This window comes from Mus caroli, chromosome 13, assembly GCF_900094665.2.
Source record: "Mus caroli chromosome 13, CAROLI_EIJ_v1.1, whole genome shotgun sequence".
Lineage (NCBI taxonomy): Eukaryota > Metazoa > Chordata > Mammalia > Rodentia > Muridae > Mus > Mus caroli.
Window position 1 is genome coordinate 25,875,458 of NC_034582.1, and position 26,103 is coordinate 25,901,560.

The window sequence follows — 26,103 nt, forward strand, 5'->3', positions numbered from 1 at the left end:
GTCAGGCAACCCTGAGCTCCAGCTACCCCGGCGCTGATCCGGCCGGATGAGCTCTTGGAGTGTTATATAAAGTTTAGTGAAAGTCATCTGAACAGTATATTTTACTGTTCAGACTGATACAGACATTTGGGGCACCTTAAATATGATAACCGAAAATTCAGAGATGGTGCTGTTCTTCTCTGGAGATGGAGACATCCGGGTGAGGGAAAGAAGCCTGCCAGGTACTTCCAGCCAGTTCTGGTGCTGCAAAACTTCAGGACATAACCTCCTGAATTTCTTTCTCACGTCAAGCTTGTTCCAACTTCTGTGAACACATCCACACAGACTTCAGCAGTGCCGGGGGGATAACCTCCTTCAGCTGCCTTGTGAATTGAATTGAGTACCACAGGGGGCTAGAAATGTTCCCAACTTCTATATCTTTCTTAACTCTTGTGTTTAACTTTTTATTGTGTTGATTCCGTGTGTATGTGTGTGATTAGGAGTGTGTGTGTGTGTGTGTGTATGTGTGTGTGTGTGTGTGTGTGTGTGTGTGTGTGTGTGCGCGCGCGCGCGCGCGTGCGCATGCGTGCGCATGCGTGCACCTGCAGAAGAACCTGCAGCAGCCAGCTCTCTCATTCCACTTTGAAGATCCAGGGACCAGAACTCAGATTGTCAGGTGTGGTGGCAAGCGCCTTCACTCACTGAGCCATCTTGGCAGTTGAAATAATTTTATGTTTAGTACTAAACGTTGAAGGAGGCCAGTGAGCTGGTTCAGCAGATGAGCACACTTGCCATGGAAATCTGACTCGATTGCGATCCCTAGAACACATGTGAAGGCGGACGAAGACAGACACCACAAAATTGTCCTCTGATATGGAGTTCAACCCCTCATGATAATAATCAATGGGAGGCTGGAGAGATGGCTCAGAGATTAATTGTACTGTCTGCTCTTCCAGAGGTCCTAGGTCCAATTCCCAGCAACCACGTGGTGGCTCATAACCATCTATAAGGAGATCTGGTGCCCTCTCCTGGCCTGCAGTCATATGCCCAGGCAGAATACTGTATAATAAGTAAATAAGTAAATAAGTAAATAAATAAACAAATCTTTTAAAAATGATTAATAAAAATTTGAAAGTAAACAAATAACATGTTTAAGATATTTAGTGTTTCACTTGGTATGTTCCTAAGTAAATACTATTCATATATCCCTATGACTTTAAATGTTTATGTGTTTGTATTATGTAAGAATCTATAGCCCATGTGTGCACTTGCCTGGGGAGTCCAGAGGAATCCATCTTGCACCAGCTGGAGTGGCGAGTGTTGGCGAGCTTCCTGATATGAGTCCTGGGGAATGAACTCGGGTCTTGTGCAAGAGAACAAGAGAAGTACCCGCTTTTAATGGCTGAGCCATCTCTCCAGCTCCTCTATCTTCTTTTGACTTAAATATTTTCTTGTTTAGGAATTTCATACATGAGTATTTACATCATTTTCTCCTTTCTCCCTATCTCCAACTCCTCTCATGTCCTCTTCCCCACCGTGTGTGTGTGTGTGTGTGTGTGTGTGTGTGTGACCCACTGAGCCCATCTAGCATTGCTAGGATGTATGTGTGCTTAGGGCTGACCTATCAGGTTACCCCTGGAGAAAATGGATTCTCTTCTCTCTATAGCCATTGAGCTCTTAATTGGAGGTGGGAGCTTCCAGAATCTCCCATTTATGTTGGCATGCTAATTGGGTTTGTCATTATGCAGGCCTTGTTTAGTACCATATTGCATCTCTGAGGTAACCATCATCTGCTGAAAACAGAGCTTCTTTGATGAGGAGTAAGAGCTAGACTTATCTGAGGGATAAGGTTCATATTTATAATACACTTAGGAACTGTATTGATATAGAACAATGGCAGTAGTAGGTTCTTCTCTTGGGTCTCTGATGTCTCCAGCTACCAGTAGTAGTTGGCAAGGCACAGTAGCAGGCATGCATTTCTTCCTCTGGCGTGGGCCCTAACTTGAATTAGGCAGCTATTGGTTACCCCAAGATAAAAGTGCCGCTGTATCTGGCCAGTTCGGCCATTGTGGTTCATAGGCTTTCTAGTCTCTCCCTTGGCAGCCTGCCTATCACCTTCTGACATTCTGTGAGCAAGTCCTTAGGCTTGCAGGTCAGTTCCAACTCCCGTGTCCAACACGTGTGGTGTATTCAGAAACGGTCTTACCTGTGAGTTCTGGAGAACAGCTAAGGGCATTGCCAACAGCCCATATTGTTTTGGAAAACAACATAGAAGATTTCCCATGGCTAACACTGGAGTTATGGCAAGGTAGTGTATGGCTCTTGTGAAAATCATTATCACCTCATGTGGCACAACTCAGTTAAATGTACACACACACACACACACACAAGCACACATATTTTAAACTCTTGCTGCTATTTCTTTCTCTTCCTTCCCTCTCCCTATGTATTACCCTTCCTATTGTCCAGTATAGGTCTCCCTCATTTTCTCCATTTTGTAACACAGATCTCCCCCTACCCCTCTCTAGCGTTTCTCCTCCCCTCTGCTCACAATCTCCTTCTGTTTTCCTGTTTTTTTTTTTTTTTTTTTGGATACTTCAGGTTACATTTTGGTTGCCTTACCCAGTGTAATACTTTCTAGTTCCATCCATTTAACCTACAAATTTCATGATTTTATTTTACATTTTTAGAGTTGGGTACTGTTCCACTGTGTCTGTGAACCACATTTCCATCATCTATTCATTAGTGGAAGGACGTTTAGGCTGTTCCTGTTTCCCAGCTATAATGAATAGAGTGGCTATGAACGTGGATGAGCAAGAACAGTGGAGTAGATGGCGGGTCCCTCGGGATTACGACAAGGAGCGTTGTAGCTGGGTCACATGGCAGATGGACTTTGAGTTTCAATAATTTTCCACACTGATTTCCATATTGGCCGCATCAGTTCTCAATCAAAATTTCCCCCTTCCCTGCATCCTCAATAACATTTGCTAACACCTGTTTTCTTGATCTTCACTATTCTTAGGGCTGTAAGATGGAATCTTAGACTAGTTTAATTTTCATTTCTCTGATGGTTAAAGATGTTGAACATTTTATAATATATTTCTTAGCCACTGTTATTTCTTCTTTAGAGGACTCTGTTCAGATCCAGAGGCCATTTTTAAATTGTGTTTTCTTGACTTTGTTTTTTGTTACTTATACATTTTGGAAATTAATCCTATAGTTAAATAACTTAAATATATATATTATATGTTATGTGTTAATACAATATGTTATGTCATATGTCAAATGCCATAATTATATATCATGTTATGGTATATGCTACATGTCACATGTTACATGTTAAATGTCACGTTATATACTATACATAATTCATATGCATGCTATATATAATATAATTTATATGCATATCATGTATAATTAAATAGTTTATATATTCTGGAAATTAATGTGTAGCTGGAAAAGATTCTTTCCTACTCTGTGGGCCTCCACCTCACTCAGTTGGCTGATTCTGTTTCTCTCCCTGTGCAGAAGACCTTTAGTTTCCATGGGGTCTCATTTGTCAGTTGTTGGCTGTAGTTCTGGAGGGAACAGAGTTCAGGGAGCCCTGTCCGGAGCTTGTCTCCTGTAGGGCGCTGCTTCTGTTATCTTCCAGCAGAGTCTTTGTTCCAGGTTTCATAACAGAAGACCTGCACTTTTAAAAACTGAGTTTATATATTTGCAAAGATTCAACCAACGTGCCTGTGACTTTTCACAATGCCAGAATCTATTGGATAACAATAAATTCACAAGGAATATTGACTTTGTAAGAATCAATTTGCTAAGTAGTCTCCAATTCCTTGATAACCTGACAAGGCAAATGCAGAAACACAGACCCTTTTATTCCAATCTGACCTATGAACATTAACTTTCAGATTATGCACTATACATCACACACACACTATATATACACACACATATATGTAATTTACACATGGGCTACATAGGATTGAAGAGTATCTAATAGGACTCAGGGAATTGCAAAGATGCTTGAGAAGCAGGCAGGATAGCTAAAAGGGTCAAAAGGGGCCTCTATGGTAATGAGATAACCGCTGCTGGAGGTCTGCTGCTAAAAGTCAAGGTTTGAGCTGAGCCAGGGGCAGAGGCTTTAGCAGCCAAGTGCAGGACTCAGCCCAGGAGACTGTTTCATGTCAGGTAGAGACACACAAGTGGGCAGATGTGTCACTTCAAATAGAACAGCTACATCATAGCAGAAACTGAGCTAAGTCGAAGCCCCTAGGAGGGCTGGTAAGATAATGGCTTCTTACCCCTGAAGCCTTAGGGCTTCTTCTCTTCATGGGGCTCAGGTGAGAGAGAGCTGCACCCTTTTCCAGTCTTGCCAATCCAGTGTGCTGTCACTCCTGGCTTCCCAGATTTGATATTAACATCGGCATGTGAGGCTATAGTCTCCATTTACCTTGATTGTTTTTTAAGGAGTGGGGCGTGGAGCATGGGGTGGTGGGGTCTTTCTGCTTTAAGAAATAAGTTGTTAATCTGTGCCTTGTGGCTGGTGCCAGGCAGATGACGTTTATGTGCCCATCAAGGTGTGAATTCTACTTCTGCATTTTCACTTTAAGTGGAGTCAATGCTGCTTGTAAAATACAAACTCTGCAGTCGAAAGCCATTGTTTTGCACAATGTGGAGTAACTCAGAGCAGGACACATTGTGATCTCAATTCTTTTCTTTTTCCACTGGATTTGAATTGCTAGCACTTCGTTAAGATTTGCATCTCCATTCATAGAAGCTGTTAGTCTGAAGTGGGCTTGTACTGTGCTGCCTGAGTTTGGTATCAGAGTAATTCTGGCCTCGTGATACACTGCAGAATGTATTTCCCCTTTTCTCTTCTCTTCTCTTCTCTTCTCTTCTCTTCTCTTCTCTTCTCTTCTCTTCTCTTCTCTTCTCTTCTCTTCTCTTCTCTTCTCTTTTCTTTTCCTTTCTTTCTTTCTTAAATTTAGAATTGAGTTCATTTTGTTCTCAAATATTTTGTGCTATTTTTTTTTGGCAGTCTGTTTTTATTTTTAAATAAATGCAGCTTTAGCCACGTGTAAACTAGGAGGAACTGATAATCTTTTATTTTACAACTCTGAAATTAATCCATGCCATCTGTAATCCACAACACAGGCCTCAAATTTTGAGTCAGCCACAGCGAAGAAAGAGAGTTACTTAATTCATCTTTAAAATTTTTCCAAGATTTCTTTTTTCTTCTTTCTAAGTGGAGCATTTATCTTGGAGTCAGTTCATGTGGCCTTACGCCCACCTCCCTCCATCTTCAACACTTCAGGCTGGGATGTGGGATTCAGGACCAGCTGAGTTTGGATCTGGAAGGGTACACCAGTGACTGGCAGCAGGAAAGACTCCCTCAGAAACTGGAGAGGGAGAGGGTTGGACAGAGGGTCTCGGGGCGGGGCGGGCGGGGCGGGCGGGGCGGGACAGGGAAGGAGTGCAAAGCCTTAGGGTTGGAACCTGCCGAGCAGCGACGCCCCCTAGGCTATAAATATGGAAGTGCCTCGCTGCTGATCGCCAGGCAGTTGGGAGGGACTGGATGATGCTGTCTGGCCGGAGAGGACTCGGGGCTTGAGTCCTGATCCACCGGTCGCTGGGGTGAGTCGCTGGGGTGGCCGAAGCCAGTACCAGCGCTGCGGCTCTCCCAGCTCTGCCGCTCTCCCGGGTGAGTCCTAGCCCAGGCGTCCCGCCAGCGTGGTGATCAGGGGCGGGAGGGGTAGGTTCCTTGTAACCACATCTGAATCTAGAGTACTGGGCACGGAGGACCCGGGGGACCCAGGGGAGCTAGCTCACTCCAGGCCAGCGGAATGAGCCTGGAGGGGGCTGCCCTTCTCCGGATCAGGTGGGAGGGAAGTGCGCTCGTTTGCAGCGTGGTCCAAAGGAGTCATAATGTTTTGATCAAACTCTTCGAGTACAGGCTAGAAATCTACAGAAATGGGAGGCAAGCAAGTCAGTTTTCCACCGTGCTTTTAAATAACTGTTGTATTTTAGCTGTGGCCTGAATTTAACCGTAGCCTGTATGACCGCGGGGCCAAACATCTGAAGTTGTGCTACTTTGAGCTTAAGTTAAGATTGTCCCCAGCCTCACCTTTGTTTGCCAGTGACCCTGAACTGCCTTCTCTCCTTCTTCTCTGTGCGGGTTCTACTAGTGGGTCATCAGTATCACATAGATGGTAGTGGGGCCAAACGCCATAACCACAGGTGTTCCCAGCCACACTTTGATTCTTCAGTCAGAAGTGGGGAGAAGCTGGTGGCTGCACCTCAGCAGGCTGTCTTGGCCTGTAGTCCTCACTGGATTTCAGTGGTTCCGATTCAGTTATGAAGCGAGCGAGCGAGAGCAGGGCTCTCCACTCTTCTATCTCATTTCACTTTCCTGAGAAACCTTTAGGCCAAGGTCTCCGCAACCTCAGACTACGGTGGTCTCCAGAAAATTTAAGCCAATCCTACTCAAGACTTCACCTGCTCCCCTGTCTGTGGTTAAGCACAGGAGAATAGGCTATGGGTGTCCATGTTTGCCCATGTCCTTAAGCATAAAGACCCACCATCAACTCCGGGGAGACGTCTTTTTTTTTTTTTTCAGGAAAATTTGGGCACTCTGTGTGCCCTGAGGTCTCATTTGGAAGTTGTCAATATTAATTTCCTGTGCCATTCCAGGAAAAGAGAGAGAGAGAGTGAGAGAGAGAGAGAGAGAGAGAGAGAGAGAGAGAGAGAGAGAGAGCAGCCCCACAGCCTGCTCTCTGCAGTCAGTAATTGTTTCCCTTTTCAAGGTACTTCATTCCTAAAGCGATTTTCTTGAGAGTTACCGCCACCGAGTCCCTGTATTTATTGCCCCTAGCAAAAGCCTTAACCCACTTTACAAATATAAGGACTCCAAGAGGCTTGTTTTAGTGTTTCATCTCCTTGGTTTAACCACAAACAAACAAACACTACCTATCCTGTTTGCTTATCTCCGAAGTCTTTTTGGAGCCATTAAGGCCCCACTTGGACGGTCACTTCTCCATCCACAGGATCAATTTCCTGCTAATGCCCAGGAACCCTCCTTGTTCTTACCTTGAATTAGCTGTGTGATATTAAGAGTGTTTTATTTATCTAACAATTCTGAGTCTCTGGTCACTGCACAGAAGGTCTCTTACAGTCTTTTAAAACCTTAATACTTTCTGGTTTTTGGTTATTGCTGACTACATAAAAGTCTAGACTGGTTACCTTATTATCCCATGATAAGAGTCTTTGAAACTGTTAACATCTCTGGTCAAATGTTTCTTAGTGAGAGGTCCACAGGTCTATCCTCAAATCACAGGTGACAATTCCTGTAATGTATGATACATACTGCTTAAGGTTTAGGGAGGGGCCTCAAGTTGCAAGGTGTTAAAATTGACTGACTTTTCTGAGCCCTTCTTCTCTTCCTGGATTCCTTGTTTTTGTTGTTGGTGTTGGCTTATTTTCCTCTTTACAAGGTTTGGATTTCTAGTTTTACTCTTCCTTGGAACTCAGAGAACATCTAACTGATTGACTAACTCTGCATCCACCACCTTAGAAGAGAGTGGGTTTTCTCTTACGTGAAAACCTGTTATCCAGAGGCTTACAAAATGTTTGCTCATCACAGTGTCTGAGTGAGGCTTGCTGAGCTCCGGTCATTCTGCCTTACCCTGGTCAGTGTAGGAAGGACACACCATGTACAGTTCAGCTTTCTTCATTTTCTTTGTGTCCTGTCTCGTTTGGGGGAAGAATTGTCTCCGTTACTTCAGAGCATATTTTTGCTGCCTTTGACTGCTGCTACTTATGACTGTGTGGATCTTGTGTTACTAATTAACAGTGATAACTAATTTTGCTTGTGACAAGGAAAAGAAAAGTTTAATGTTATACTTATCCCAGCTCGGAGGAAGTGTTTGCCAGCAAGGACTTTGAAGCATAGTTTGAACTACAGATGTGTGGCTTCTCTGTGCTCTCATGATGCCTTTTCCAAGCAGAGAGTTGAGAGCTGCTATATTTTGCTCTCAAATCTGTTCTAGGGACAGAGACCGAATTCCTGTCCCATTTGCACGTTTTGGCTTCCCAGCCCAGGCTGTTGTCCTTGGGCCTTTTATTTATCCCTGTACCTGGTCCTTTCCCTGGATTTTAGGTTCTAAAAAGCAACTTCTTAATGACTTGATACCTACAGTTACTTTTAACCAGTACTACCTAAGTGGCAGAAGATAATATTCAAATGATTTGGCAAGTGACTACTATTAAACCATTAACGACTCTAAAATATAGTGTTTCCCTTCCAGAAAAGGAATCCAAAGTGGTATAAATAAGTTTCATTAGAGTTATCTCTTTAACATAAAATCTGACAAATGGGAATTCAAAAACAAAGTCTATATTTAGAACATTCATAGAGATGACAAATGGACATTGCTGTATTACCATGAAATATTTGCTGATTTTTAATTCTTTTCATAGTAGATATTCAGAAAAGAAAAAATCCTTGGCATATGAAAAATGAATTAGTGTTTCTTTCTTTTTTTTAATAACAAAGAGGTTCATGTGGTTTGAGGACTGTAGGATTGCTTTTCTTTGTTTTCCTACTTTATTCTTATAGGTCTATTTAGAAGCACTTACTTTAATTTGCTTTTATTCTGGCTCCTCAATAGGTGTTTCCTCTAAAGGTCTTAAGTAGAATTGAGTGTTTAGAACCTGCTAGCTACTGTTATAACTCCCACGCCCAAGAACATTTTCAAGGGTTTTGAAGCTCTTAGGCTCTGTTATGTTTATCATATTTAAAAGTTTGGGAAACAGATGAGCACAGAGACCTCACTGCTTCTATGGCAGCATGTCTTTCCTAACTCTGGATGTGTTCCCAATTTTAGCTCACATGATTAATGGTCCTTTAGTTTAGATCAACGAACTTCTTATTCATTTTGTATACATAGAAGACACTGTGATCATCACCAAGAGGTAAAAGTCTCTTTAGGCCAGTGAACGTAACTATTTGTCTCAGTTAACTGCAGGCCAAGAATATTGAAAACACATGCGTGTGGCTACGTGCTCGCTTATAATGAGACTCACTGCTTGCTAATTAATGCTCTGAGTTGCTTAGCCATTCACTTGTTTTCTATGAACCAGAGATCATGCTCTGCTTTAAGACATGAAGACTTGTCTGTGAAATCGGCCTCAGCAGCAGCAGGTTCTGGCAAAAGCAATTACATGGAGCAGAGTGACGTTCAGCCCTTGAGGACACGTCAAAGCATAAAAACGGTCTTTGCCCTGCAGAGTTGTTGGTCAGGCTACACGCGGATTGAGAAAGAGAAGATTAAAAAAACCACTCTGCCTCCTGTCCTAGTGTTCAGATGAGATAGATGTCTTGTGTGGCTGAATTGTTTGGTCCTCCTATAATGGCAGCTCCTTCTGTTCCTCCCGAGAACTACCTTAATATTAATTAATTAATTAATATTAATCTTACACCTTCATAGCTTCTTACTAAGCACTGAGCAAATTCCTCATGCCAGAGGACAATGGGATGTGTTTCATCCCATCGTGTACACACACACACATGCACCATAACACAGGCTTAAAGTCAATCTCCTTGGGACATAGACATTAATGTAATTTTCAATCTAAAGAACTACTGGCTAGGAAAAAGTAAAGAGAATGAAAAGATCAATCAAAGACAATGAAAGGCCGAAGCCTTGAATCTGTGCTGTTTAATGTGTTGAGTCAAGTCAAGCTTCTGTGTTCTGTTCAGGCTTGTCACATTAGCTAGTCACCTCAGGTGCCATCATAGTCCACAGCCCAGCCTCCTGGGAATCATCTGAGAATTCATGGAAATGTAAAGCCTCAGACTTGTAGGCTAAAAACCTGCATTTTCACAGGAATCCCAGGTGATTTGAGTCAAAGACAGAAACACACGCTGGTACCCACGCCTCGCCTAAAATGATTCCCTTAGCTGTGGTTTTCTTGGCCTTTGTATAAGACAGTGTTTTAAAACTGGGCAGTGGAAGTGCATGCGGACAGAGACAGAGGCAGGCAGATCTCTGAATTCTACAGATCCAGTTCCTGAACAGCCAGGGCCATGCAGAGAACTTCCTTTTCCCCTCAAAATAAAATAACATTTCAATAAAGCCAAAATGTATTCATCATATACCAATGCCCCAGTGTTCATTCTGTGTCTTTTATTTAACCTTCATAAACCTTTATGATATGGTCTCTACTCCATCTTCATGTTACCAGTTGGATACTAAGAAATAGTGGAGATGAAGAGATGACCCAAATATGGTAACTGACACTTAAGGTTTAAACACGATAATCCACAGCCCAAACAAGTCATGTTCTTTGTCACATTGTCTGTCCTGCCTTAGGCAACCTACTTTTGGATGAACGCTAATGGTCTAAGGATTTAATTAAAGTTATAATCGGAAATCAAGACCTATTTCACTAAAGGAAGAAGAACATTAAGAATGATTGTTTTATTCATAGTATTTGATTTGAAGAACACTAATAAGAAATCTAGAAATTTGAGCTATCAGTTGGAGGAACTACTAAAACAATATCAGTATTACCATTTAATGTGCATGTGAGCAGAGGACCCTGGGCAGTACTGGTATCTCAGTCAAGCTTTCTAAAAATGTAGCTGGACAGAGTACAGTCTATTGTCACAACTGCTTGGGAAACTGAGGCAGGAGGTCCCATTGAATCAGGAGTTCAAGGGCAACCTGAAAGATATACAAAATGGTTTATAAAACATTTCTAAAAAGCTGATGGGCTTTACAATTGGGGGGGTGGTGGAGCTGGGAGTGTAAGTTGGTTAGTAGAGTCTTTGTCTAGCATGCATGCTTCTTCCCCAGGACAACATGAACCGGTTTGTGTGTAGATGCTAACTCAAATCACATCTTACTCCCAGCTTTCAGCATAGGCTCTTACATACCTAATGCCTGGTTTATAAACACTGTAGTAGATTCTAGATATAAAGTGGTCAAGCTCCAAGCCAAGTGGAGATTTCATTTAAGCCAGTGAATCTTAAATGTTTTGGTTCCTGAAGGATTCCTTTCAATGTATGCAGATTTCTGGCAGTTGTTAGACAGACCTAGCCAAATACTTTTTGTTTCGACAGAGCATCATCGATGTTGGCTGGAAGATTGAGCTGAGCCTAGATTCTCTGGAAACATGCCTGAGAAGCCTGTTCCGCCATCAGGACAGTTGTCACAGTTTTTCTCAGTGATGAATTTTACCTGCTGCTGCGATCTAGGACTGAAGCCTGCAGGCGGCTTTAATAATACAGAATTTAACAGTTACGGGAGGGCTTGCAGCAAAATTCAACTCTGATGCCAGCCATGCAGGGGTGGGGGTGAAAGAGGAAGCAGTACACAGAACACGTGAAACACTCGCAGGCAGAGCTTCTCAGTGCTAACAAGACAGAGTATCAGTGACCACCCTCACTGACTTCACAAAGCCTGGCTTGTGAGCAAGACAGCTTCCTTTTTAATTCTTCTAAACATGTTAAAACATCTCATTTGTACTTCTTCCAATGAAGGCCATATGCTTACAATTTTATCATCGAAACTTTCTCTACTCTTTGACCCACATTTTTCATGGTTTTCAACTCAATTCCATTCATGATTCTAACTCCGCGTGTAATTCTTCTTGAATGAGAACGTCCCATTAAGCTGGGTTTAATAACTGTCTTTCCGTTCAGATGATGTCACACGCTGTACCATGAATAAAACACACTGTACCGTGATGCGTCCCAGCCATTCACGGCGCACAGCTCGATGCTGCCTCTTTCTCTGCAATGGCAGGGGATGTGCAGTCTTTCCCACACATTGGCTTCTTAAATACTTTCTGACACTTGACCTGTTGCGGCGAGAAGAGGTTCGCTAACAGAACCAAGCTGCCACAATTTTCAGCAACATGATAAGGAAGTATAAAGTCGTAGTATATGTATCTTATATTGTTAGTAACATTTAATGACAAATGCAACCACAAGTACCACTCTGTATACACCGGCTTTGTAGAATCCATAATTCTTGTCAAAATACGATGAAAGTCAGACCTAGGTTCTTGCTATTCTAAAGAAAGTAATTTAGTTTTGTTATCACTGGCTTATAAGGAAAATAATTTCTTTTGTTTTTACTGATGCCTGAAAATTTGTAAAGCAGAAGAAGTAACAGCAACAACAAAAAGCTGAAGAAAGAAAGTACAACAGGCCTAAAAGGCTTCAGGCCGGATAGCCTGAACTCATTCAAGAGTCTGTGTATGCACTCTCAGTTTTCTTTAGTGACTCTCGATTCCCACCTTGGGTTTGCTATGGACTGTCAGCCAATGACCTCATAGTTCACTCTGCCTTTCTCTCCTTAGCCCGAGTCTGTTAGCGCAACGAACAAGGGTACTGTGACTCTGATGATTTCCTGAATTCTCTCCCCAAAGTGTAGTCTTAGAAAGAGCCCACAGCCTTCACAGCATCCTAGGATTGCCAAGGAAAATCTTCTTAGCAAAACACCTTTTGATAATGAAGACAATGCCAAAACCCTGCTGTTATGATAGCATAGCCAAGATGACCTTCATATTGGGTTTTCCTTGTCCCCGCTACACAGTCCTTCTCAGCGACTCTGCAGATTAAAATAAACTTTGTACGGTCTTCTGAACTCATAACAGAGGCTGCTGATGAACTTATCTATCTAAAACAAAGAGGAGATGATAAGCAGCACAATAAATAAATCCCAGAGACAAACTGCAAGCTTTCGAAAACTGCCCCACATTACATGTAAAACATTAGCGTCTATAAATAGCAGGCACTCTTTAACAGGAGAGACTATGAACTGCCCAACAGAAAGAATAAGCAAAGGTTACCGCTAAGTAAAATTCGAGTAGAAGAACTCCTGAAAAGCACTGGAAGTTGAGAAACTCGGTTTCATCCATAGGTACAGAAATGCCAATCCAAACAACACATAAAGAAGGGGTTTTTGCAAAAACCTAGACTTTTGGCATCAGATTTTTATTGTAAACTTTATAAATAGTATTTTATAAATATCTATCAGACCATTAATAAGTATGCAAAGAGTTTAGTTCAACAATTCTATTTTGGACTTGTGCCATTGATGATGTTCATGTAAATATAAAAATACCCACACATGAACGTGAGCATTGAAACATTTTATTGCAGTCAAAAGGGAAGCTGGAAAAAAAAAAGATTTAAGGCCCCAAGAGCAGGCTGGCTAAATAAATTATCAAGAAATAATGCTGCTTTAACTGTGCTGACAGAGAACGCTCTGCATAACTATAATGCTAAATAAAATGAACAGATTAACGGCGGCCACGAACAGAGATGGAACATTTTCGTAGGGAGAACATGAACCTACCCAGCTGTGTGCGTGCATATACACTGAGTGCTGGGGGAATAACAAGAGAAGCAGCTCTGGGAGGTGACCCAGAGACAAAATTAGAGAAAGAAGTTCACATTATTCAGGAGCAATGTTTGTATAACATGCAGGTTTACTTATAAGAAAAAGAAAAGCAGAAAAGGAAAACTTTCTATAAAGGAAATTTCAAAATATAGTACAGTAACACTTGTATAAACCTCATAATAAAAACAATATTTAGCAAGGTTTAACTGCAGATTCATGAGTTAAAAACCCAATCTGTTAGGGTCTGCATCTGGCAACGTGACTTCAGAGTCCGTTTCTCCAGTCCTGTCCCCTTGCCTAGTATCTGTGAGACCCCAGGAAGGATGCTGATCGGTATCAGGAAGAGACCGTCTGAGACAGTATAACTCCATATTAGAGAAAATAGTTGTCAGCGTGGATCAGGTGACTTCATTTTCTCCTCACACAGTCTTAATGTGGAGGATTAACAATTATTTAATTAAAAAAATTAAAATCTGATCACTGTTGTGAATCACTTTAATATTCTTTAATATTCTCTTCCAGACTTAACATATGAAAGATTGGTATAAAATGGCTGGCATTTTGTCTGGATAAATCACAGCAACCCTCCAAGAAAGCCATCACCAGGTAAGGGTCTCATACCTACATTATATCTTCCAGTAGTGTTCCCTGATAGTTAATGGTGAGATAGGCAGGGAAGAATAAAATTCCAGTTTTAATTTATTTTCTTGATACATGACTTAATATTTTCTACAACTTTGAATGTAAACACTATCGTCGTTACCGTTCATTTGTGGATTGATAGAAAACCATGTGTCAGGTCTGCAAACCTTTGTCAAAGAGCCCTCTGGCCCTGTGCTGCATTCTTTCTGCAAAAGTGGTGAAGAGACTCACTAGGAAATGGCTGTGGTCTTCTCAGACACCACATCAGATATGCATTTACTCACAGTCGGGGGCCTAAAGACCAAAACCTTAAAGTTAGACCCGCTCACTTTCAGAAAGCTGGTATGTCTCTGAGTCTCCCCTTGCAAACCTCTCCCCTAAACTAATGATAACATGGGGTAATATTAGCCAGAGAGGGAGGTCCTGTAAGTCCTGAGATAAGCCTGAGAGAGGCACGGGGTCACAGGGTAGGACACTGGTCCCTTGGAGAGTAACACAGTGCTCCGAGTCTGTTTCGGAGTGCCAGCTCTTCTGTAGTGGACTTTACTTACGTTTTCTACTAAGCGGTTCTCATTTACTCAACTAGAAGAGAAAGAGAACGTCAGAGAACAAGCCTGCAGCTTCTCCATTCTATTTAGAGAGATTTCAAAGGCAGCATGTGGCGGTCCGGAATGCGTGATTCCACTTTGCTGAAGCAGAAGCTGGCTGGGTGCTAGGTGGGTGGGTATATAACTGTTACCAGTGACTTTGCTTTTGTTCCTCACTGGCATGTAGGAAATCTGGAAGGTACCCCAGGGTAGTGGTGTGAGGAAACTATTTAGGACTACTTTAATCTTGAAGATAAAAATAGTCACATTCTACAGAGTTGTCACTGTGTATCTTTGGAGTTTGGTTTTGGTTTGGTGTGAGTATGCATGTGTGCGTGTGAGTGGTGTGTGCGTGCGTGTACGCTACTGGGGATTGAACCCAGGACCTTATACACGATGTACTCTTGAGTCACAACAGAGTTTTTTCCTTTAACCTTTATTTTGAGACCTAGTTTTACCCAGTCACCTTTGCATTTTGAGTCTCCTGTGGTGGCTTCTCTCCCAAGTACCGAGGCTTATAAGGACCTCAAGCCCCATGTCCAGCTGACATGATGTATTTTAAGAATTCTTGTGCTGGTTTGGTTTTGTCCACTTGACTTAAACCTGGACTTAAACCTGGAAAGAAGGGTTATTAATTGAGAAAACCTCTCCATAACACTGGCCTGTAGGCAAATCTGTAGGGTATTTTCTGAATTAGTTATTGATGTGGGAGGGCTCAGCCCACTGTGGGTGGTGCCATCCTTGGACTGGTAGATCTGTGGTTTATAAGAAAGCAGACTGAGCAAAACATGAGGAGCAAGTCAGAAAGCAGCACTCCTCCATGGCCGCTGCATCAGCTCCTGCCTCCAGGTTTCTGCCTTGAGTCCCTACCTTGACTTCCTTGGGATGATGGACTGACTACAAACTGTAAGATGAACGAAACCTTCCCTTCTCAAGTTGCTGTTGAGCGTCGTGTATTAGCATAGTGATAGAAACCCTGGCGGAGGAGACAGCGCTGAGGAGGAGGGAGCTCAGCCTCCGGGGGAGGAAGACAGGCGACCAATCAGAGTGCGCCTTCTACAAGAGGTTTTAATGCTGAACCCGCCTCTCTTCCCTATACATCCAAAGACATCCATTCCCGACATTTACACTTGCAGGAATACGTTCCAAATAATGATGACACCTTGCTTAAGAATAGCAAACCCAGAAGATAACGTCATTATAGATGTTTTTCAGACATTTCAGTTTAAGGCTAACAAAACTAATATTCTTCATTCTGAGAAGCCATTTTGTTGTTGCTAAGGGACTGATGCTCTACAAATCCTTCTAACTGGAAACGACGCCCCGGTTTCTGTTTAACTAGTCCTAAAGTCCCCATTCCCAGCTGTAAGTGCTATGCTGAACACAGAAGCCGCTTGTTTGCCGAAGACCTTGTGAATTCGGTAATACCCCTTTAAAAGTTTTACCAGCTTACAACCAGGGAACTCTGATCTCTCATTGATTGAAATGTGTAAACAGCATTTTAGAGTTTGTTTTACAGGTTCAAAGTGTTTATGTTAGAAACCAACGTTTTACAAGTAGGGAAGCCTGAATAGGACGTTTAAAAGAATAAAAAACTGGGTCGCCAACACAGTCTGTGGACAGTCACTGCCCAGTGTTATGGCCGTTGATCACATGTGGGTACTGAAAGTGAAATATAAATTAATTCTGACTACAGAAAATAGAAATTCGGCCTCTCAGCTCCTAGTGAGCATCTCAAGTGTTTGGTGGACATGTCTTTGGTGGGTGACACAGATGTAGAAAGTTCCAGTTCTCACAGCCGCTCTGTTTGACAGGCTGCAAGAAACACAGTCTGAAAGAATACAGTGAACATTCATGGCCAGGGAAAGGAGAGTTATACGCTCCTTTTAACCTGGGCATTTTAAAGCAGTTTGAGATTCATGATTACTTAGAGCCCATGGTCTGGGTTACAGCCGTCACAGGCCCCTTCATGCCTTTCATATTAGCTTGTATACCTAAATATTTCATTTATTAGTCTAGTGTTATATTCTTAATTTTTTTTTAATGATGTGAAGGGACCTGTGTCACTTTGAGCTAAGGACTAACACGCGGATGTGACAGTTGGCTTACTTACCTACATCACCATCGTCCTTCTTTCAGTAAAGGTCTCAGAATTCTTTGAATAAGAGCTGTGTCTCATTTGTCTTAACTTAAACGGATTGATGTGTGGTGGTTTTTAAAATAAATAATTTGGTGAGCCAAATAAAATAAATTACAAAGCACTTGTGTTTTGGACATCTCTAGTTTTATTTGGCTTACACACACTACAGATAATAGCAATTTGATTTTGTTTTTAATGAATACAATTAACTGCTGGATGAATATGTTCTTAAAATTCTTGTTCATCCTGTTTCCAAATGTTCCATTAACAAAATGTCAGTCTCAAATACATTCTAGTCATTATCCCTAGCAATGCAATTTTGTTTATTTCCTGGAATAACACAATTGCACAAGACCGAACATTAAACACAAAATTGCCTTCACTGTTGAAGTTCAGGATTTGAAGTCAGCTGTCAGCCTAGTTTTGAGAAAGGGATGTCACAAATGCTAGTCCTCTTGTCACAACAACCTTACCAGTCACTTTTCAAACACAGCAGAAGTAATAGAATACAATAAAATACAACTCCCAGAATGCTTCCAGTGTGTGTGTGTGGGGGGGGGCGGGGGATTTAGTCATTTTGTATTTGTGTGTGTATGTGTGTTTTAAGTAAACTAAAATGTAATTTGGTTTATATGGTAAATTATCTAATAAACACAGATTATTATTGGTAACCTGATTCCTTTGCTAACTAACATGGGTAGATAGAACTCCACCTGTGGACATGCTACTTTACATTAGTTAAGGAAGATGCTACGGTATCATACATTTTTGTGTTTCATCAGTTTTTTTCTTTTCTGGTTCTATTACTATCTGTCTATCTATCTATCTATCTATCTATCTATCTATCTATCTATCTATCCATCTATCTAACTGCCTGTCTGTCTATCCCCCAAGAGAAAGTAATTCTGCAGTCTTTCTAAGTAATTCATTATAACAATTAAAATTCTTAAGCTAAAAAATTTAATTTCATGGGGAACTTTTGCTCAATATATGCAATTAATTTTCATCAGCTTTATTACTGAGCGTTCCAGATTGGTTAGGTTTACAGTAATCTGATGCTGAAGACCAAAGAGGGGTCTATCTCTCACAAGAAGATGCCATTTAGTTGGGAAGCAAATGTGATCAGATTTGAGCAGTTGAGTATTCTTGTCTTAACACAGAGTCAGGAATATACCTAGGCTGGAGTATATACTGAGAAGAGATAAGAAAATTAGTGTGGTTTTACAAATGTTGTCTTGGACTCTTGCCTACTAGTAGCTAAAGAGCATCTCTGAAGACCAACAGACTTCATTTAGAGAGTGTGGCTATAAATTCTTTTATCAAAACTGAATTCCTTTCCTGCGGGATGGTCTGTTAATTCACCTCCTTGTCACAGACACACCCCCAACTCTTGGTGCCCGTGCTCCACACGTTTACTTAACTGTCTAAATCCCTGTGATATTTCAGTTTTCAACTATCACAGTGTAGGAGATAGTCACTGAGCAACTGTGAGGTAACTAAGATTTATTTCCTCTAACTACAAGACTGGAATATCAAGTAAATATCTTGGCATAATGAATTTTTAATAAAGATGATACACATGTTACCCTTATTCAGCAGTGGATTTTGCAAGAGATTCTGGCATTTAGTCAGTGGTACTTTTGGAAACCTGCATGCTAGTTAACACAGAGCCCAAAGGTGTGAACAGAGATGAAAGTCCCAGGCAAGGGGTCAGGAAGATGGCTCCCTTGGTAAAGTTCCTTCAGTGTAAGAATAAGGATGTAAGAATGTGTTTGAATCCCCAGAACCCAGAAGAAAGCTGGGTATAGTGAGTGGGAGGGAGAGCAGAATTGGCAGGGTTTGTGGGCCTGTCATTCCAACGGGTTCAGTGAGTCATCCCATCTCAAACAATAGTACAGAGAGTGAAGGGGGGAAGACACCCAAAGCCAAACTCTGATCTGCACACACACACACACACACCCACATACACACACACACACACACACACACACACACACANACACACACACACACACACACAAAGTATACCTATACAAACATACATACACTTATACTACATGCATATACCTACACACACAAGTACACACATAAGTGAGTGTACCTACACATACATGTATACATATAACTACACACACACATATATACACACAAATATTAATGTACCTATACACACATGATGCATACATACACTTAAACTTCATGCACACACATGCATATACCTATACTACATACCCAAGCATATATACAAGTGACTGTACCTATGTAAACATGTATACATATACTTACACTACACACACACACACACACTTGCACACACACTTTAAAAATGTTCCAGGTCTCATACAAGTTTCAGTGGATGGAGAGAAAATCAACTGAGTAAATTTTATAAAATGTTGAATGCATAAAGAATGAGAATCCTTTCTGGGAGCATTGAGCATGAGCAGTGAGAGTGAGCAGGGAGTGTGAGCAGTGAGAATGAGCAGGGAGTATGAGCAGTGAGTGTGAGCAGTGAGCATGAGTAGTATGAACATGAGCAGTGAACAGTGAGTGTGAGCAGTGAGCAGTGAGTATGAGCAGGGAGTGTGATCAGTGATCAGTGAGTAGTGAGCACTGAATGTGAGCATAAGCAGTGAACAGTGAGCATGTGCAGTGAGTGTGAGCAGTGAGTGTGAGCAGAGGTTGATGCAGGTTTAATGTGATGTTCAGAGAAGCCTTTGCTCAGAAAAGAACTATGTGGACATTTGAAGGAAGATTGCTCCAGGCAGAGGCTCTGAGAAGCACGAGGGAACGTTTATAACTTAAGACATGTCAGAGGCAGAGGGTATAGCAAGTGACATGCAGCACTGAAAGACACCAAGCGAGAGAAGCTAGAGGCACGTTTAGAATGGACCTAAGAAAGGCAACTGATAGAACTTTAAAGCTCAAGTGGTTGTGAAACTCAAAATATTTTGATATACAATGAATCATTCCAGTTAAGAATTTTAAGTAGAAACCAGGTCCACAAATGACTTGACCTGTGATAGTGACTAGAACTCATAGAACCCCAATAGATACAACCCATTCTCCCAGACCCCTAACGTCTGTGCTTGGAGCTTTGCATCCTTCAGATACACTTCACTTACACTTGTGATCTTGGTTGAATCCTGTCTCTGGGGCGAAAAATACAGGTCTGTAAACAATAGAGATTTACAGCTTTACTGCAATGCCAGTAGATCACGTTTAGTGATACATCTGTGTCCTCAGAAACCCTGTAGCTTAAGTCCTGGGATATTACCAAAGTCAAAGTATTTTCATGGACTCTTTGTTCCATTTACATTATTTTATCTTCAAGCTCAGTAAGAAACTATATATATATATATATATATATATATATATATGTATATATGTATATATATATATGTGTGTGTGTGTGTGTATGCATATATATACATATATGGTATTAGGTTTATTTGACCATCCATCTTCATAAGAAGGAATAAAAGTATTTACTAGGAAAAATTTGAATGTACTCACTCTGAGATGTACAGATGATTTGAATGAGACCAAGGAATTCTGATGTTTATTTTTAACTGGTGGTGTTTTATTGTTCATTATGGTGTTTATTTGTATTTGGTATTGTTTTTAATGTTTACTTTAGTGTTTATTTTTTAATGGGTGATGTTTTTCCTAATCTTCGTGTCTTCTCTTGCTCTGCCATCATTCAAGACTTCTAATGAGGGTGAGAGAGCAAATGCACGCAGCAATCTGTGTTTGTGGGATGGAAGCAAGAACACAGCGATTAACAGTATCATTCTTGTTAATTAGATTTTCTACAGCTTAAGTAAAGGTCTTTGTTACTATTTCCAGCTAATGGCCCCAAGGAGAAAAGACATCTCTGATGTCATCCCTCTCCTAAGAGGGCCTGCTGCCACAGAGGGCTTGAGTTAGAGGATTCCTCAATAGAAAAAAAATGATTTTAAAAAAGCAAAGCTCCCTTCATTGAAGGAAATTATAATAGCTCAAGGGTTAGGGTGTTCTAGAGTCTAAGAGATTTTGAAAGTAATGTAATTTCTGATAAAAAAAAAAAAAAGACCAATGCCATTACTATTACTTTCCAAAGAAAAATTTCCTTAATGTTTCTGTCAAGAAAGTGTTTTTCAAACAGTCTAAACCTTGATAAGTCAGTAATTATAGATGATTATTAGTAAAAGACTTAATAGGAAATTATGCTATATGAAGCCTTTTGCATAATATACATTCTTCCTACTAAAAAGGTATTTAATAATAAGAAACTGCTTTTGTTGGTCCTGTATACATGAAAACTTGTTTGACTTGGTGTGAATACATCTCTGAGCACCAAGTATTATTTGAACAACTTTCAAACAACTAATATAGACCTACTCATAACTTTTTATTTACTTTTATTTATTTATTTTTTTTTTGAAACAGAACCTCGCTACATATATAGCTTAGGCTGACTTAGAACTCTCTGCCCTCCGACGGGGATTACAGATATACACCACATTCCCGGAGCCCAGAACTTTCTTAAAAACGGGGTCACCTTGTATATGTAATTGCTGTGCAGCAGGGGCTATATCACATAAAAATGCAGTTCTAGTAGGTTGACCCGAATTCTGCTGGGAGAACCAGCTGGGGAAAGGCTAGAATGGCCTTTATCAGGGTCCCTGCCACTTCACAGCTTTCTTCCCTAGCCGATTCCCCTCTTCAGAGGCACTCAGTACCCTCTACCTTCTTCCTCAATCTCCCAAGGGAATCAGGCTTGAACGTTAGGCGGCTCTAAAGATGAGGTTGTGTTGAACCCACAAAATAAAAAAAAATCTGGATATCAGTTGGTGCATGGCTTTTAAACTGAAATTTGAGCTCCAAAGAATCTTTGCGGTTGAATCCCAGGCTAGTAAGTACTCAAGCCTCAGTCAGTTATTGATAACTAAGTGAAGATTTGTTTCCTAGTACCACTCCTGTGAATGAGAACACAAAAGGCAGCCCTCTCCAGAAGCATCCTGCTTAAGAATACAGGATACATCACCTCACATGAGTTCTTTCTTGCTCAGACAAAAACCACGAAAGGCTTTTATGTTAAGATCAATCGAAACGTCTTTGCCAGGGCCTCAGTACCTCTGCTGCTGACTTCAGGGGGCCGGCACCTCTTGTATAACTTCAGTGAGTCCTTTGAAACGGCTTCATGGAAAGGCCAAACGGCCCAAGTCTAGCCCTTCTCCGAATCAAACCTTTTTAGTGATACATCAGCATCCCGTCATGGTTCTCGTCCATGCTCCCTGCAAAACGAGGCAGTCCGAACTGTGAGTTCCAACAGCAAGGGATGATCCAGTCGCCTAAGAGATGCCTGTAATTTAATCGGCATCCCTTCCAAAATAAGAAGCTTCAAATTCCATCCCCATGGGTTTCTTGTCTGGAAAAGCAAAGCAAACAAGCAAGCAAGCAAGCAAACAAGCAAGCAAACTAACCGCCCTCCCCCCCCCCAGCAACGACCACAGTCTGAGAGAATTATAATCTCTCAGTGAGAGCTGGTGGAATCCTGAAATGGCAACTAAGAGCTCTAATAGATTGTTTTCTTCCGTTCATTGGATTTGAACAGATTTTTAACCTTTCTCTTTACTCTTGCCAACTGTTCCAAAAATGGTTTGTGTCTATTTGACTCGTTCCCATTTTTTTCTCTTTTTAATAAAAGATTTGTTTATTTTTATGTGCATTGATGTTTTGCCTGCATGTATGTCTGTGTGAGGGCATCAGATTCCCTGGAACTGGAGTCACAGATGTGAGCTGCCATGTGATTACTGGGGACAGAACCTGAGTCCCCTGGAAGAGCAGCCAGTGCTCTTTACTAGTGAGACATCTCTACAGCTGATTTCTATCTACTATTTGGTAGAATCACAGATGTAAGCTGTCATTCAATTTAGAAAAAAAGGTGATATTTAAAAGAATTTAAATGTTGTAGTATTCTCACTTAAAAATCAAAACTCAAGATTAAAGTATTGTCAGTCCAGGAGTGGTTCATCTTTAAAATCTCTCAACTTGTGATCCAGTTTTAAGTGTGAAGATGGTGGTGGCCTAGCTGGGGGAGCAGCTGGTATTGAGGAGTGATCTTACCTGCTCCTCACCATGCCCGGAGGTCACCATGTTAGTGACATTATATTATATTAACACTTCACGAATGAAAACAGGAAGACTGAGAAAATAACAGTGAACATTTTAAGTGGACACTCCCTGATACAGGGCAAAAGAATCCATCACTTCGCTTTACTGTTTTAAATCTAATATCAGTTTTAAAACTCTATAGGCTAGTTTCTCTTACTGGGCCTACTTTTTGACAGCCACAGAGCCGGTTGTACACATTGTTAAACAGCATCACAGCCAGGACCTAAATCTGGGACTTACTTCCAACCAGGTCTCTCCCAAGCAACCTACTTTTAACTGCTACTGTTAGCTATAGTTGTAATTTTATTGGGGGTTTCTGGCCCTCTATATTCTGTTTAGCTCCCAAATAAAAGATGCAAAAACCTGGTATTTTTATTAATGAGCTGCAAGCCTAAACTGAGCTGGTTCTGAGCTATTCTAACTCAACTAGTCTATTAATAACCATAGAATGCCCAGTTACTCCCCAGATGTCTTGCTCTGTTGCATGTATGTCCTCAAGATGAACTTCTCTTGGCTTCATGCTCATGGTCCATCCTGCCTCCTGGCAACCTTCTTCTCCTTCCTTTGTCCTTCTTCTCGTGGTCCCTACCTGAGACCTCTTAATAGATCCAAAGTCCCACTATCCTCTCTCCTATGCCTAGTCATGAGCTCTAGCCTTTTTTGTTACCCAATCAGAGATTAATGGGGAGCACTTTTTTCAGCACATTGGTCAATACAATGCCCATGTCCAGGTTGCAACCTGATCTTGGGGTTCAGAATTCAACATCTGAATTCACACAAGACAAACCCCAACAGTTGGCAGCATTTTTTCATATAAGTGAACATTGTGCTAATATCTAAAACAGTTTCGATTGATACTATGTCCAAGTATATACTAACATTATCTGAATGGTAGAGTCAGAGGCTCTAGAAGATGTATGCAGAGTCATGTAAAATAGGTATTGTGTTATAGTTCAGTGAAGAAAAGTATTATTACATGCCACCAACCACAGGCCCAAACACAAAAGAATACCAAGAAACACTTGACTACTTTAATGCATTCTGTAAGACAAATTGGTTTCTTTTGGCTATAGAGTTGGTCATTTGGGTGTGTAGAAATTACTAAGATTATTCTTGAATTCTACATTAGAGATCTATATAAAACACCAGGCAATTTGTCTGAATATATATCAGACATTTAAAGACACTTTAAAATATTTTATTTTAAGTTATGTGTGTGTGTGTGTGTGTGTGCACGTGTGTATGTGTGTGAGAACACACACACAAGTGCATGTGATTTTGGAGACCAGAAGAGGGAGGCAGATAGTTTCGGGTTGAATTTACAGGCAGTTGGTTGCCAACCCTTCATGGGTGCTAGAGCCAAACTCAGGTCCTCTGCAAGGGCAGTAGCTCTCAATTGCTGAGTCATCATTACAACCCCACAGAAAACACTTTTTTTTTTTTTAATGAAAGGGATGGTTTGTTTCCCATCCTATTTAATAGTAACCCTTGAAATGAACTCAGCTGATCTACCACATAACACTTGCAAATTACACTTTAATAAAGCCACAGATAGATAGTACAGACCTCTAGTGGCTGGACAGGTTTCTAAACCTTTGTGGGAAAAGGATGTCTTAAGAAGATAAATATAAAAATAAATATGAAGATAGGTATAATAAGCCCAGTCCCTTACAATAAATAAATAAATAAATAAATAAATAAATAAATAAATAAACAAATGCTCATTTTTAAAAAAGGAGGAGGAGGAGGGAAGAAGAGGAAGAGGAGGAGGAGGAGAAGGAGAAGGAGAAGGAGAAGGAGAAGGAGAAGGAGAAGGAGAAGGAGAAAAAGAAGGAAGAAAGAAGAAAACAACCCCCCAAAGCCAAGAGCCCTCTGACCAAAGGTCCAATAAGGAAGTCTGTGTCTGGATTTCTTCTCTAAAAGATTATATAAATGGAGGGAAAGGGAGAAAACAGAGTTGTACTATGAAGTTTATGATATTTCCTCTTTATATACCAAAATTTCCCCCTAAAACAGATCTTTCATCCGCCTGAGCTTGCTGGTCTTAGTCTCAGGGGGCCATGTCCCAGTAGACTGAGTTAGCAGGTAGGTGGGCTCTTAAGGCTACCTGATTGGGAAGTGTTTTGATTCATCCAAAAAACTTACACATTGCTAAATCTTCCTCTCAAACGTTAGTGAGTGTCTGGTCTCCTGGGGAATCTTTAATCTTTGAACTTACACCACATTAACGTCTCTCACTGGACTTGTGTGCAGATTTCTGTTGTTGAAGAGTTGAAAGTCTGGTCCTACATTTTTACATGGGCCTGCTGCCATCTGTCTAGGTTGGCAATTTATTGGGCACGTTTAAATACCTGATTAGCCAGTTGGAGGAGTGGTGAGATCAGGTTTTGCTCATGTCCCATATGTCTAGAAAAATTAACAAGGCCTCAAAGAGCATCCACATCATGAATCTAGATGTTTAAAAAGCATAAGCTGACGCTTACGGCTTAGGAGTCAACAGATCAGCATAAAACATAGAATGGTCACGAGGGCCGGGTCTGTTAGAATTCTCTTATCAGACTAGTTTCACCACATGTTGTCAGCCTCAATCCTGAAATCTGTAGTTCTAGGACTCATGTCATGGGATCGTCCCAGTAAAGCTCCCAAACATTTATCAGCTGATCCGATGACAAGCTGCAGCAGGAAGTGGCGCTTACATCCTCATCATAGCACTGGATGAATAGGAATCTATGGATTTCAGTCAGAGTCCACCCGGTGAAATAATGAGCCTGTCAAATTACTTACAGTAGCAATAGGAAAGTAATTCATCTGCTACCCCATAGTAAATAAACACACATACTGAATAAGCACGCAATTAAAAAGCACAGGGTTTTATGATTATTTTTAATTCCCATTACTACATTAGTAAGGTGAAATCTTAATATACAGAATGAAGGAACTTTAATTTAACAAAATATCATTTTCTTTTCAATTGTTAATGTACTCATCTCTGCTGAGTGAGTTCCATATGGTGGTGGCATATATTCTCAGTTAATAGTTCTAGGCTTATTTCTTTTTTTTTTCTTTTTTGTATTTAATTTTTAATAATTGTTATTACATATTTTCCTCAATTACATTTCCAATGCTATCCCAAAAGTCCCCCATAGCGCCCCCCACTTCCCTACCCACCCATTCCCATTCTTTT

At 41.0% G+C, this 26,103-nt stretch overlaps 1 protein-coding gene across 2 annotated transcripts in view; it reads left to right on the plus strand.

The window, feature by feature from the left end:
• Positions 1–5,451: 5,451 nt before the first annotated feature.
• LOC110307911 (type-1A angiotensin II receptor) overlaps positions 5,452–26,103 on the plus strand; it is a 45,790-nt gene continuing 25,138 nt past the window's right edge. The window contains exons 1-2 of one of the 2 annotated variants that reach the window (XM_021180177.1): positions 5,452–5,683; positions 13,917–14,000. The gene's annotated coding sequence lies outside the window, so the exon portion shown is untranslated. Of the gene's footprint in view, positions 5,684–13,916; positions 14,001–15,438; positions 15,530–26,103 lie in introns of those variants that run through there. The other variant, XM_021180178.2, reaches the window with a different exon arrangement.